Source organism: Peromyscus maniculatus, chromosome 16, assembly GCF_049852395.1.
Source record: "Peromyscus maniculatus bairdii isolate BWxNUB_F1_BW_parent chromosome 16, HU_Pman_BW_mat_3.1, whole genome shotgun sequence".
NCBI lineage: Eukaryota > Metazoa > Chordata > Mammalia > Rodentia > Cricetidae > Peromyscus > Peromyscus maniculatus.
In genome coordinates, this window is record NC_134867.1 from 24643355 (window position 1) to 24655838 (window position 12484).

At 38.6% G+C, this 12484-nt stretch overlaps 1 pseudogene; it reads right to left on the reverse strand.

The window, feature by feature from the left end:
• Nucleotides 1–6973: 6973 nt before the first annotated feature.
• On the reverse strand, nt 6974–7426 carry LOC102913349 (ADP-ribosylation factor-like protein 2-binding protein pseudogene; annotated as a pseudogene).
• Nucleotides 7427–12484: the final 5058 nt, after the last annotated feature.

The following is a 12484-nucleotide window of genomic DNA, read 5'->3' on the forward strand; positions in this document are numbered from 1 at the left end:
TTCCTCTTGCTTGACTGCCAGTAAACTCACACAAACCATTTATGTGAGAAAGTAAAAGGCTTGGGTAAGAAATTTCAAAGACAGCCATTTTTTTGTGAAATCATTTTTCTTTAACCTCAGAATGTCAGGAAACATTTTGTTAAATTAATGAATTTTTTATGATTCACATTTTGTAATGAACCTTTTTCTTATGTGGAAGTGAGTTACTAGTCATATTTAAATCCTTCGTAACAGTCTCTTTTATCCAGATTTAAAATGTATTTTTTCTAGCTCACTTTCTATATTCTGAATTCTTATATGTCTTTCTTTCAAAATCTACACTTATTTTTAGGTACTCTTAAATCTCTACTCTCCCCAGCTTCCGAAATCGTATTAAGAAGTGGGGCAAATTTAAGGCTTCCATAGAGTGTCACCTTTCTTCTTTATGACACCAGAACTTGTGGTTAACCTACTAGATGATGCTCCATTGTTAAAATGTTAGATAGAGATAACTTACTTTTACAGATCTCCTTGCAAAGTGAAATTGAGAGAGCAACTTCTTTAGTCTTAAATTATAATGAAACAATAGAATAGATAAAATCTTATAATCACAGATGTACATTTGGTGAAGTATTAGCTTTTTCTTCTTAATGCTGGGACTTTACTAGGTATTTCTAAATAAAACTCTAAATGTCTCAGTGACAATAAGGCCCTTGTTCATTGTCAAAGCCACATTCCTAAGCACCAGCAGGGAAATATAAGGATATTTATGGTTTAAGGTCTCTTTCCCTAAAGAGATAGAGAGTAGATTCCTGGATACTTCATCTTTATGAATGTAATTATGGGGTTGGAATGTGGATTTTATGAAGGGCTAGAAAATTCTCTGTAGTACCTGAACAGTTCCAAAATCTGTGTTCCCAAACACCACTATTGGGAACCCATATGTATTCTTATGGTTTCCAACACAAAGTCAATAACTGACTTCTGGATGTAAATGTGGCAGAATGATTGGCAAACTTTTCTTCCTGCTGAAAACACCAAATAAAACTCAGGAGACAGTGAACAGGAGTCAATCAAGTGTTGTAATCTTTGAAAGAAGAAAAATATCATGAAGTAAATTTCAGAACCACACTAGCTTTGTGCCACAGGGCGCCATCTCTAGTGACAGATGGCCAGGGAGCTAAATGGATCAGTGAACTGATCTTCCCCAGTTAACAAGTCAGAGAGACGAGCCCTAGGCTGTTGATTGATGTGAAAGAAGGTACAGAAGTCAGCTTGGGAATGCTCATGTGTCCTTCACTGGGGTGAATATAAAATATGCTTAAAGAAACATAGCTGGGGGGAATGACCAGCTGTATTTTGGGTCTGTAGACAAAAAAAAAAAAAAAAAAATGCCAAGATGCCAAATGGACAAGAGGGAAAGAAAACCACTGGAAGTAGTGCCTTGAGGGTAGACAATTAAGATCTGAGTTTATTGTGTATAAGGGTCCCATTCATTCCAAAGTCCTCCCTGACTCGCTAGGCATGTTCTAAGAATACGTGGTTACTGACAGAAGTTAGCACTCCACGTGCCCCTCTGCCTTCCTGAATCTTTCCTTCTGGGAATGTTTCCGTGGTTTCCAAATGGACACAATGTATTCGATGGTAATAAGATGGAAATGTTTTCAAACATTCTAAGCACAAGAAAGAACTTCTGTCAAGGTTAAACATGGATGGCATGGACTTATTTAAACATTATGCCTCCTAGTTTATTTTAAATTGTTTCATTTTCGTATTGTTTACTACCCATAGCCTCTCGCTTTGAAGGAAATTATTGAAAAGTGACAATCTCTTTTATTTTCAGCTGCATCTTATTCCTGGCTTGCTGCTATAGAATGAAAAAAATGTCTTTAAAGAGATGAGATACTCTTTGAGGAATACAAACCAGTTGTTATCTAAAAATGCCTATGCCGTGCGCATATTCCCATGCTCACAGGCATTTTCTCCTTTGCTTCTATACAAAAACATTACATGTGACACAAATAAGCACATATTGTATATTTGATAAAAAGAAATGTTGAGTTGTTCCTTTCTTTTTATTTTCCTTTTATTACTTTCTGTTTTGTTAGTGTACAGAAAAAAATAATAGTAATAACTATATATCTATAGTTAAGAGGAATAGATGTTATGTGTATCTGTAGGCCTGATACTACCAAGTATGGAATACAAATAACATTTTGTTTGAAGATCTGTAGCATGTAATATGAATGTTGTGTGCTTAGTGAGACTTAATTATGTATGCATCCTACTCTAACATGGCAACAACATGTAGCTTTCAGAGATCCAAAATGGAGATGATACACTGAAACTGCTTACAGAATTTTTTTAAACCACTCATTAAAAATATACTATGCTGAGACCGCAGAAGAAAAAAGACAATGAAATGGGGCTCAGTCACATAGCAATGTTGCAATGTTGCAAGGAGCAGCCTCCTTTTGTTCAAGTTCATTATGAAAGACCCCCGCTCCATTATGAGGACATGGGGCTTTGGGCCAATGAAATGCTCCCCCCCCCCCCCAATAACTTAGCCTAAGAAACGCCATTCTGAAAAAATCAGAAAAACAGGAGTTCACAGCCATAGCCAGCCACCCGGCCTTGACAGAGATAGCTATGGCCAGCCATTCAGCCTTGAGAGAGATAACTGTGGTCGGCGGCCTTGGGAGAAAGACAGTTGAGTCGAATCAGGATATTTTATGGCTGGCCCCCTGGCCTTGAGGAATAAGCAGCTGGCCTGGGCAAGGCCAAATCAGCCACACACATACGACCCCAAGTTCACCCTGGCCTTCTTTAAAACAACCAATAGGGACCCTGTAACTATGCTTCTCGCTTCTGTAACCGCGCCTCTGCCCCTGGGATCCCATAAAAAGTCCCCCTTGCCCTAAGAAAGCGCGCAAGTCCTCCAAGAGACTTCGCCCCAGGTACCTGGTCTAAATAAACCCTCTTGCTTTTGCATCTGATCTGTGGTTTCGGTGTGTTCCTTGGGTTTGGGGTCTCTCCCTGAGGAAGATCTCAGCTGGGGGTCTTTCAATTACAAATGTGACAATATAAATAGGAGTCCTTTGACTTCTTTCATTCTTTTGTCGTATTGTTCCAGCTACGACTTCAGGCACAACATTGAAGGAGTGGTGAGAGTTAACATCCATTGTCTTCTTCCTGATCTCAAACTGTATTATAGAGCCAGAATAACAAAACATCAAAACATCATCATACAGGGACACACACACACACACACACACACACACACACACACACACAGAACAAAACAACAACAAAACAGACATATAGACCAATGGAACTGAATAGAAATAAGCCCATACAGAAATAGCCTCCTAATTTTTCACAAAGTTATTAAAAACATACCAGTCAGAAGAGCCTCTTCTAGCCCAGAGGCCTAAGATAAAACCAAACACACCCAGCCAAAAAAAAAAAAAAAATCTAGGGTCAGTCAGGTCCATCCCCTCAGAGACCAGGGAACCCTGTGGAAGGAGGGGAGGAAAGATTGTAGGAGTCCAAGGGTATGAAGGACAACAGGAGAGCATGGCACACCAAATCAACTATGCAGGGTTCCCCTGGGCTCACAAAGACTGAACCAGGAAGCACTGAGTGTGCATGGTCTGTACCATGTTTTCTAAGTATTTGTTGTGGCTGTTAGTTTGGTCTTTTTGTGGAACTACTGACGGTGGGAGACAGTATCTCTGACTCGTTTGCCTCCTCTTGGGACTCCTCTTGGGATTCTTTTTCTCCTATTGGGTTTCCTTGTCCAATCTTGATAGGAGGGCTTTTGCTTTGTCTTATTGTATCTTATTTTGTCATGTTTGGCTATCAACTCGGTGTCCTGCTAATTTCTGAATAATAAACAGTAGAGGGGGTGAATCTGAAGGAGAGAGGAGGTGGAGAAATCTGGGAAAATTGTGGTTGGGATGTATTGTATGAGAGTGGAATATATTTTCAATAAATCAAAAGGAGAGAGAAGAAAGAGAGAGAAATGGTGCTCAGAATACAGGATTTACATACTTAGAAATCTCTGTGGAACTCATTTTCCCAATGCTTTCTGACCACCACAATTGCAGATGAGAAGTTACTTGTTTCCTGAAATCCATTTTAGCCTTATGGCTTTCAAGATTTTTCTCATTGTCTTTTAACAATTTGTCTATGACATCTTTAGGTATAGAGCTCCCCAAATGGGTCATAATTGTATGAAGTTGTTTTACTAATACTCAATCCCAAAGAAGAACTCTATGTCGAAGGGAGCGAAGATCAATACTACAGAAACTACCAGGTTTAAGAACTCAAACAAGTCAGCCCACTGTATCCTGGACTCATATCCAGTGAATAATTTGAAGATTCATTGAGTACAGACAGCCCATTGACTATCTTCAAACTAAAGAGTCTTCTGCCAATTTATATCTGTTCTAGGCCTCAAAATATATTTTCATTCTTATTTTTACATTTTTTGCCTTGGAATTTCTACTTCTTTCCTTTTTAATGCCTTTTCTTTAAGAAAATATCAGTTTTACTTTACTGTTATAAAAAGATATCCAGCTCTTTTATTACATTTACAGTAACTGGTTAAAAATATCTATAAGTTTAATTTCTAGATTGCTAGAGTTACATGAAAACAAAGTCTCAATAAGTGATTGTGTACACTAGGTTGACCTATGGACATGTCTGCAGGGACTGACTCGATTAAGTTAATTGATGTGGAAGATGTTATCTGCTGTTAGGCAGTGTGATTCTCTAACCAGGGTTTCCTGAACTGTTTGGAGAAACTGAGCTGAGCAAGCAAGCAAGTATGCATTTATTTTTCTCTGTTCTTGACTGTAGATGTAATGTGAGAAGTTGTTTTAAATCCCTGCCATGACTGCCCCACAATAAAGGGATATAACCTGGAGTTGTAATCTAAGATAAAAAAAAATTTTTTCTTCTCTAAATTGAAATGAATCTAAGAGTTTCTAAGCAACAGTTTCTATTTCTACGTGTCTGCATCATGCATGTACCACGAACCCTGCTTCTTTCCTTAATTTTTGCATTGGTCTTGTTGGCACAATTTTGTAAAGCCTTTTCTTTTTGTTTATACACTGACAATTCTCAAAAATAAAGTAAATTGGATTCACCCTGCCTCTTACGCCCATTTATAGCTGACTGTGAAAAATGTCTATCTATCCCCTGATGTTCCTTAATCTACCACTCACTTGATTTCCCCAGTCACCCCCATCAATGCTATCAAAAGACTAAATGGAAATACTTTAGTCTTCTCTCTTTCCACTTTCTGCCCTACAGCTATCCCATCTTACAAGCAGATGACAGGCCCTGGTTCTTGGATTAGCTAGCTCCTCTGCAGGCCTCCTAACTTCCAGTAAACCCTTGTTGTGACTGAGCCACTCACCCGTCTCTTTGTCTTCCCCTCTCATAGACCTTACATTCTATTTTCTCCTATGAAAGACAGTATTTCCATAATAAAACACAGTAACTATTTAAAATAGTCCCTTATACCTTCTTCTATGTTTGTTGAGGATTCTTTTCTCCCCTGTAGGTATTATACCTTCAGGGTTTTTTGTTTTTGTTTTTTGGTGTTTTTTTTTTTGTTTGTTTGTTTTTTTTTTTTTGGTGTGTGTGTGTGTGTGTGTGTGTGTGTGTGTGTGTGTGTGTGACTTTTTTTAATTCTTGCCAAACACCTCACATTTTACTCATTTTACAAAGCACCAAGTGACACATTGCCACAGAAAAAAGCACAGCTCTTAACTTACATCCCATAAAATCATAATGCTCACATGGAAAGTCAGTGTGGGTTCTTTTATTTTTTTTTTTAACTATAAAATTTAAAGTCAAAAGTATACACTAGGAATTGAACCATTTTCTTCTTTCTAGAGATGTGACACACACGCTTTCTGGTTGGCGACAGTCTACCAAAGATGACAGGTGACTGAAAAAACTGGGTATTGCCCCTCGCCCCCAGGCAGAGCTGGATCAGGGGAGCATCGCCTTGGCGGAAGAGATTGCTACGGAGACAAATTGCAGACCATCTACTCTCCCAACAGCAAACCCAGCTCACTGGCCTACGCAATGGACTGCAGACAAGCACGCACACGCTCACGCACACTTAGCATGCTATTGTGACAGAGCTGCGGCCTATTTCTAGCATACAGCCTGTGTGCACTGGTGCCCGAGAGGATTTGCACTCACTCGCAGCACTCACAATTAAGAAGCACACACCATATAATACTTTGATCTTTGAAGTGGTTGATCATGGGCGTTCCAGGATCATACTCACTAGCTTAGCCTGAGTTTTCGTCTATAACAATACGTTTCTTGAAAATGATGCTTAGAGATTTAGAGGAAGGACGGGGCTGCAGCAAGAGCAGCAGAACTGGCTGTGGGAAGGATGCTGATGTAAGGACGGGAGTTCCTTTTCACTGGGGTAGAGGACATCTCTCATTGATTCCTACAGCCAGGCAAGCTGTAATCAGTCACAACAGGAGACTCAGAAATCAGGATAGCTGGCCCCAGGAACTCCCTAGATTAACACCCCCAAGCAAAAAAACTAATGAGGCTGAGGACTGAAACTGATCCATGTGAAAACAGGTGCACAAGGACTCATGTAAAGTCTGCTGGGATGAAGGGCTCATGAGGGCGTGTTTTCCACACTGCTGACACACTGCACCACCACACTGCTTGGGGAGGGCCCCCAGGTGAGGTGGCCACCCGGGGCCCTGCTCCAGGAGTCACTCAGAAGCACCTGGGAGAGGTAAGTGCCTTGGGATGGGAGGGATGAACATGAAGGTTACTGAGGTCACACAGTGTTTTTGGACAAGGGCCAGGAGCGTCGGTCATATTTTCCTGAACTCATCAAAACTTCACATGAACGTAGATGCATCTGTCATCAGTAGGCCCTATTTCTCTGAGCTGGCTGGGCTGGTGACCTCCTGGTGATCACAGCCATGTCTGAAGGTGGAACCTAGTGCCACAGGTTGTTCTGGGAAGCTGGTGTAGAAGAGGACTTGCACAGAGAAGTCACCACCAAGCCGCTGCTTAAGTCCAGTCTTCAGCCTTCCTTTTCTGCTCCTTGTACAGGATGTACAGGAACATCTTCTTGAAAGACAGAAAATCCGTGAACGTGAGCAGCATGTCAAAGATGGTGCATCCTCATGGTGCTGCAATGTTATTGTGAAAGCTGCCATGTTGAAGCCTGGCATACACTCCAGCAACTGCTCTTCAATGTACCTCTCTACCAGGAAATATATTCATTAAAAATGGGGGTATAGGTGAGTATATTATCTTCTGTGTCTTCAAACTCCTGGTAGTACTTGTCCATAAAGTTCCTCTGCAATAACTGGAACTCATCCATAATAATGTGCTCTAAACACCCAACCACAGCATCAAATTTTGCATCAGAGGCAGAGGAGCTCATCCTGGCTCTAGGCCAGAGAGGTGTATCTGCTGGTAGTGAGTGTGACCACCACCGGAGGAGTACCAACTTAGAGGGTAGGTAACCGGATCAGCAGTGGCCTGAGATGGATGGTAAGGCCACCGCCCAAGTGTGTGACTTTTATAGACTCACTCCATGGCCTGCATTCCCTCTTCTGAGCTTCCACTGATGTCCATGATTAGCTTAGTCGTCAGCAGAGATTTCTTTAACGCCTAAAATGTCTCTTTTGAAAAGCTGTGCTCTTCATATGGCTAGACAAGATTTCACAGTAAACACTCTCAAACTCAGGGTTTAACTTCACTTCCTTTATAAGCGGCTTCAATATGGCAATGTTGAAAGCTTAAGGGCTTCTTGCAACCTTCCTGGCTGATCAGGAGCACTATCCTTCTCATGCACAGGGACTCCTTCCTACCTTCTGAGATATATGTTGGACATTTCTAAGCTCCAGATAAATAACTCATGCTTAGATCTTTCCATTAGTATTCCCATTTCTTGCCATGTTTATCCCCAACTTTTATTTGTAGCAGGCTTTATGTCTTAGGCATTTGAAATGTTAAATAAACAAGCATGGATTGAATTTGACAAACACACCAAGGAGAGGACTTTTCTAACTGAGACAATTATAAGTCAGGTCAACTAAATATTCTTCCTAAGAATATTGTTATTAAAGAGAGCCAGGTGGGTAGAAGAGTATGAATGATCCATGAAGGGTTCTTCATGAGAGCAGTCTGCCTTCCCTCCTCCATGGCAACTACAATGTCACTCTTCATATTTACCATATCTGCAAGCCTACAGTTTTATGCATTAACAACGAACTTGGAATAACTACATGGGAATATTTTAAAAATAAAATTTAAAAAATAAGGGAATAATTTAAAACCCCACAGTACTCATTATTCTTACAACGAATCAGATTTTTTTTTTTTGGCTTTTCAAGACAGGGTTTCTCTGTGTAGCTTTGCGCCTTTCCTGCAACTCACTTGGTAGCACAGGCTGGCCTCGAACTCACAGAGATCTGCCTGGCTCTGCCTCCTGAGTGTTGGGATTAAAGACGTGCGCCACCACCACCCGGCCCAGATATTTTTCTTGAATGAACAATCTTAAGAAAATTAATAATCTTTGCCTATTTTCCAGTATCTTGAAACAGCTGATTTTAATAATTTTATACTCTTTAAAATATATTTAGAAAGGAATACATTTTGGGGGGATTCTCTACTATTTGAGAGATTTTATTATATTTTAAATGCTTTGTGATATTTCATGAATATGAGGTGTCTTGATTCTCTACAGTACATCGTGAACATAAATAGAAAGTTTTCTACTTTGTGTGTTCTCTGTAGCACTTGCTATTTTTGAAAAAAACTAGTTGTATACCACTAAAAGACCAATGCATGTAAGGGAATAATTCACTAAAAATAATGTGGTTGGCAGGTTTCTTCATCTTGCCAAGCCCCCACAGTCCTGTGGCCTGCTTATAAAATAGTCACTCAGAAGCTTATATTAATTATAACAGCTTGGCCATTAGCTCAGGCTTATTACTGATTAGCTCTTACACGTAAATTAACCCATAATTCTTATCTATGTTTAGCCACATGCCTTGGTACCTTTTCTCAGTTCTGCCTTGTCTTCGTGACTTCTCTGTGTCTGTCTGGCAACTCCTGACTCTGTCCTTCCTCTTCCCAGAATTCTCCTTGTCTGCTCACCCCACCTATATTTCTTGCCTGGCTACTGGCCAATCAGTGTTTTATTTATCAACCAATCAGAGCAACACGTATTCACAGCATAAAGTGACATCCCAAGGCAAAATATTTTATTTCTTTGTTAGTTTTGTGAACATAGTGTGGTGGTATGAATGAAAATGTTCCTCTTATGCTCATATATTTCAATCCTTGGTCCTCCAGTTAATAGAACTGGTACAGAAGAATTAGAAGGTATGGAATTGTTGGAAGATATATTAGAATTTGAGGATTTTTGGTTAACTCTCTCTGTCTCCTGCTTGTGAGTCAAGATATAAGCTCCCAGCTATTTCTCCAGGGTCATGTATCGTAACCTGCTGTCATGCTCCTCACACTGAAGGTCGTGGGCTTACCCTATGAAACTGTAAGCCACCATTAAATTGTTTCTTCTGTAAGTTGCCTTGGTCATGGTGTCTTATCACAGAAATAGAAAAGTAAGTGAGAGAAATCCTAACAGATATTTACATGAAATTAGACATTTTATTTATGTATATAGTGAGTGTGTGTGTGTGTGTGTGTGTGTGTGTGTGTGTGTGTGTGTATGTTGGTGGTGGTAGGATAGGCATGCATGTTTTATGTCAGTTAGACAACATTGTACATTTAAGGCCAGAAGAGGATGTCCAGTGTCCTTCTCTGGCTATTCATCTTATTTCCATTAAACAGGGTCTTTTATTTAACTTAGAACTAGTTTGGTGGCCAGTAACCATGGTCCTTCTGGCTCTGCTTAGCACAATGGCAGGTTATAGATGCATATGATCACACTGGCTTTTCCACAGGCTCTGGGAATCAGAACTCAAGTCCTTGTGTTTATACAGCGAACATTCTTACTTGACAACCATCTCCCAAGGCCCCACATTTCACCAAAATTGTGAAGATGACTTTCATGAACTCCTTTAAGACACTATAGTTCCATATTTCTGTATTTTCTATTTGTATTTTGAAAACCAAAAATAGTACTTACATAGTGAATCTAATTGCTTTTTCTGCCATTTTATTCCTGGATTTCATTCTTAATAAAAACAATTACAGAAAGTGGTAGCCAAACCTATGAAGGAACATGACTTTGTTTTTCCAAGAAACTGATGCCTTCCTTTCGAAGAAAAAAAAAAAGAAAAGATCAGAAACTGTTACAGCATTTTGTTGTTTATGATTTATTTACTCAACATATCCATTTCCAGAAAAATAACTATTTTTAATCAATTTTGCTGAAAAATCAATTTTTTAGCAAAGAGACCCCTGTATTTTGAATTGCCTTATTTATCCCTTCCAGGCAAGCTTTCAAGATGGAGACTGGCTGGAATTCTTTTCAAATTCTCTATAATCCAGAATGCTTCAAATATTAAAGAGAGAAAGTTGGCTGCATGGCCATGTTGCAAGAAGAAAAAGGAATTCTCCTTGAGAATTGCCCTCTAAAGAGGCCCATCAAGAGCTTGTCTGGGGAAATGTAGGTCTTGATTGTTTGGAAACCTCAGCTGTGCACATTTCCATTAAAATCCCATCCAAGTCCATTTAATTTATTCACAGATAAACAAAATGCCCTTTATTGTGGTGCATGCGGTTTTGACAGATGGCTCTTAGCATTTCTGTCCAGGTGTAAAAAGACAAAGATAAATGAATCTGTTCTTTTTAATTCACGTACTTGATGACTTTCATCTTCACCTGAAAAGCATCCTTTGGTCCTTCATCTGCTTCATGTACCAAAGGCAAGACAGAATGCTAGAGCTTGTGTTGGTATACTTTTAAAGAAAAGACATGGTTGTTTGGAGTAAGCAACTGAGTGTGAATCAACTCAGCTCACCAACATTTCAAACACAGAAGTAATGCTTAATTTAATAAAACTGTCTTATACCTATATAAATCCATCAATTTTGCCTATTTTTGAATTATTGACAATTGATGATTAAGACAGTTAAGGCTTTTAGGCATTCACTATATTGTAGTTGCCAAAAAAATGACATCATACAATGTGTAACAAAATGGAAAATAAGCTAAATATTAACTGAAATTATCAATTTTATATATTTGTTTTCAAAATTAGTTCTGAAAAGTTCAAGTATTGTTTTTAAACTTGATTTGCAGCAAATTTTTATTGTATGGGATGTTCAAGAAGGGTTATAAATGTTTTAAGAAATTCAGTATAGAAACGTCACGAGGTAAATTATTAATACATATTATTACATTTATAGTCATATGTAATATACTAAATATAAACAAAATTTAATTTTTAGTATAATAGAAAGATGTGTATCAAAACACTCAGTTTAATACATTAAAAATCACATCAATGAGTGAATCAGAATATACTTGGCTCCAAGTTCCATATTTGAAGAATGTTATTACACAATATAAACTTAAACTAGTTTCATAATTTAAGTATATAAATTTATTGTTGCTTAAATTTTAATTATTTATTTAAGAAAATTGTGATTGTAAAAGTCAGCTGTCATATGCTCTTAGGAATTGTTTAGTTTTTTTGTTTGTTTGTTTACTTTTTATTTATGACAGAGTTTCTCTGTGTAGCCCTGGCTATTCTGTAACTCACATTTTAGTCCCGACTGGTCTTGAACTCAGAGATCTGCCTGCCTTTAAGGTCCTCACAAGTGCTGGGATTAAAGGCATGTACCACCTCTGCCTGACACTTCTGTTTTTTAAATGCAATCCCACTGCACTGATTTGAAGTGGATTATGGGACTGTTTTATGCATCAGGACACATAGATGAATGTGCTTTAACTCTTTCAGGGGGCTGGACTGTCAAAATTCTTTGGAAAATAGGACAAGTCACCATCATTTCCACTGTTGGTTACAGAGAAGCTGGTTGTGAATAGAGGTACAAGTGGATTGCCTTGGTAAGAATTAAAGTAGTGATATTAAACTTCAGTTAAACTTCAGCAACAGTAGATTTGGTCAGGTGCTCAGTCTCAAGCCCCACATGAAGATCACATGGATGCTAATTCTCATTGTGTTGAATGTCCTAAAGGCCACTGAATTGAAACCTTTAAGTAAATGATCTTTTAATGGTACATCAACATTTGACACAATTACTACTATCTGAAATTTTTTTTCAATGATAATAAATGTGCTTGCTTTTCCTTTAGTTCACCAATGGTTCCTTCTCTAAATTTTTAAATGCTCTGATTTTTTTAAACATATTTTTAAAATCTTTTTTATTTAAATAAATTGATTGATTGATTGATTGATTGATTAATTGATATACATTCTGGCTGCATTTTCCCCTCCTACCTCTCTTTCAAGTTCCTCCTCCCAATTTCCCCTCTATTCACACTCCCCAATCTACTCCTCATC